Source organism: Lolium rigidum, unplaced genomic scaffold, assembly GCF_022539505.1.
Source record: "Lolium rigidum isolate FL_2022 unplaced genomic scaffold, APGP_CSIRO_Lrig_0.1 contig_11274_1, whole genome shotgun sequence".
NCBI lineage: Eukaryota > Viridiplantae > Streptophyta > Magnoliopsida > Poales > Poaceae > Lolium > Lolium rigidum.
This window is the reverse complement of record NW_025899806.1, coordinates 258,192-261,542: the sequence shown is the minus strand read 5'-3', so window position 1 is coordinate 261,542 and position 3,351 is coordinate 258,192. Positions and strand designations below refer to the sequence as shown.

Here is a 3,351-nt window from a genome sequence, read left to right as displayed (position 1 = left end):
TTGGGAGAGCTTAGACGGCTACATACGAGGACGAGGACGGCAGCGACAGCTCAGGCATCCTAGTTATCTATCTTTTTCCTTTTCCTAGTATGGTGTGCCTTAGTGGCGTCTGTCCGGATGTGGGTCAGTGTTGATGTTGGTGGATCGGTCTCAGACTTTGTTGTATCGTATTGTATCGTTTAACATTGCCATGAGGGCTTTATATATAAATCCGGGCCAGAGGGCCTTCTGTTTAAAAAAGAATGGAGACGAACACCCAGCTCTCCGGCCACGGCGGTGGCGGCCATGTCTTCCTCCTAGCCTTCCCAGGGGCGCAGGGCCACCTCAACCCGATGCTCCAGTTCGGCCGCCGCCTGGCCTACCACGGCCTCCGCCCCACGCTCGTCACCACCCGCCCGCCACCTCCTCGCCACCCTCCCGCCACCCGCGGCTATCTTCCGTGTCGCCGCCATCTCCGACGGCTTCGACGACGCTGGCGGCATGGCAGCGCGCGTGCCCGGACTTCGAGGAGTACGTGAACCGGCTGGCCGCCGCGGGGTCCGACACCCTCGAGGCGCTCTTCCGGTCGGAGGCCGCGGCGGGGAGGCCCGCGCGCGTGCTGGTGTACGACCCACACCTCCCGTGGGCGGGCTGCGTGGCGCGCGCCGCCGGCGTGCCCTGCCCACTGCCGCGCTCTTCTCCCAGCCGTGCGCGGTGGACGTCATCTACGGGGAGGTGTACGCGGGGCGCGTCGGGTTGCCTGTCGTGGACGGGAGCGCGCTGCGGGGTCTGCTGAGCGTCGACCTGGGGCCGGACGACGTGCCGTCGTTCGTCGCGGCGCCGGATTCCTACCGGATGTTCCTGGACGCGGTGGTGGGGCAGTTCGATGGGCTGGAGGACGCCGACGACGTCTTCGTCAACTCATTCCATCAACTCGAGCCCAAGGTTTGCCCGTGCCCAACCTGTTTGCTGTTTTGCTCAGTCGAAAAGTTCACCCAAAACCAAACTGGAGATTTATGGGAATGTTCAATTTCCTCTTGATCTAAGCAGGAGGCAGATTACTTGGCGTCAACCTGGCGTGTTAAGGCCATTGGCCCAATGCTGCCATCCTTCTACCTGGATGACGATCGGTTGCCTTCCAACAAGACATATGCATGTCATGGCTAGATAGCCAGCCACCTTGCTCAGTGGTCTATGCATCGTACGGAACTGTCGCTGACCTTGAGCCGACCCAGTTAGAGGAGATAGGCAATGGATTGTGCGATTCCGGTAAACACTTCCTTTGGGTCGTCAGGTCCGTTGATGAGCACAAGATATCGGAGGAACGCCGTGACAAGTGCAAGGAGAGGGGACTGATTGTTTCATGGTGCCCCCAGCTTGAGGTCTTATCTCACAAGGCCACAGGTATGAAATTTTTCTATACCTGTTTTACTCAGCACTTCTCCTGCGATTGTTCGAGCAAAAAAGGAAGTCCATGAATGCACAAACTGGCGTGTTTATATATCAGCTAATTTTCAGTTCCGGCAATACAAAACAATATCAACTACGCTGTGGCAAGACAAAGTTAATGTGAAAAGGCATCATTTACAACATGAATATTACACTGGAATGTTCCAGATGCACACATACTGTCATAATTAGGAACTACAATTACTGGTAATCACGCAAGCCTTGTAGGATGTTTAGAATCTACCTATATTTTTTTGTTCAACAACTTTTCTATATTTATTTTTCACTGATATAACTGGAGAAATCTGAAGGCAGAAGATATAAATACAGACATATCAACTGTGGATTTTGCTAAATTTACTGCAGACAATTCGTTAGACCATCTTCACTTAATTTACTGTCGACAATGGAGTAATTGTTTGTACTGTGTAGTAGTTCAATAGAACTGTCCCTGTCTATTTTTTACCAGTACTAGAGAAACAAATATAGAAGCATGAGAGATCAACTCTAACTTTTGGTACTGCTCATCCTTCCTTAGACTGCCTTCACTTCATTTAGTCTTGACCGTGGAGTTATGGTTTCTAATAATTTGATGCTACAAGGGCATATTGCCATTGTCCCTGATATTGTAGTACACGGGGTATATTTGTATCACGGAAGTAGTACTGCTCCCATAACTTTCAAGAAGTATATTTTGCATCTAGTTAACCTTCGGGTCATGTAATCAGCCAAATCTCTCGAACTCAAAGTGTTAAAGGGTTGTGAATCCTGCAAATTTTGCAGTTTTAACATTGAGTGATCTGTTCCAAATAACTGAACAGCAGGTAGAAGATGATATTTTACTTCTGAACTCATCAACAGGCTGTTTTTTTTTGCGAAAAACAGGCTGTTTCTTAACTCACTGTGGATGGAACTCTACACTAGAAGCAATTACTACTGGTGTACCACTGTTAGCAATGCCTCAGTGGACAGATCAACCAACTACAGCAAAGTACGTTGAGAGTGCATGGGTGATTGGTGTGCGGGTGAATCGTGATACAGAAGGTGTGGTGAGAAAGGAAGAGGTAGAGAGGTGCATAAGAGAAGTATTAGATTGTGCGATGAAGGAGGAATACAAAAAGAATGCTTATAGCTGGATGACGAAGGCTAAGAAGGCAAGGCAGGAAGGGGGGAGCTCGGACAAAAATATTGCCGAGTTTGCGGCAAAGTATGCTTCAAGTTGATGTTGAAAAGTTCCTCTGTGGTAGGAAGGTGTTGTATTTGGAATTGTAATCATGTGTACACTATAATTTTATACTGTTACAGGGTGTGAATGTCTAGTTTTCTTGTGTTAATAGTTTTGTGTATAATTCAGAGGTGAATACTATGCTATAAATTTTGACATGGTATATGCAATGACACTTATCTGCGAGTATAATATCAGATATGTAGTATACTCTCTGCCCAACGAGTGAATTGTTTGGGTAAACATTTCTCAACTATCATTCCGTACTGATATTTATTTTAACAGCTTATGCATTTCTGTTGCACTAATAGATATTAAGACATATGATCCACCGCCACAAGATACGTATACAAATGCAACTGAAAGAAGAAGCGGGAGAACTATCCACCTCCACAAGGTATGTATACAAATGTATTTATTTTCAGATTTATTCCTAAATGTAAAAAATAATTAATTCATGTTGTGGAATTCTATAATGAAATAGCCAGAAACATGGAGCATGGACCTCTCATTTATTTTTATGTTTCTTGGTTTGCAGGGTAGGTTTATTGATGTCTACATGGACAAAATCTACTCATTTAAAACTCGCTTTTCTATAGTCAGTACTACTTTCAATATTTTATGATTTTTTTGAAACATATTTTGTATACATTTGAGATATGAGTACATGACTAACTTTTGATGACAGTAATGTTTCC

The 3,351-nt window shown here is 46.1% G+C and overlaps 1 pseudogene; it reads left to right on the top strand.

Moving 5' to 3' along the window:
- Positions 1-242: 242 nt before the first annotated feature.
- On the top strand, positions 243-2,806 carry LOC124680281 (annotated as a pseudogene).
- The last annotated feature ends 545 nt before the right edge of the window (positions 2,807-3,351 follow it).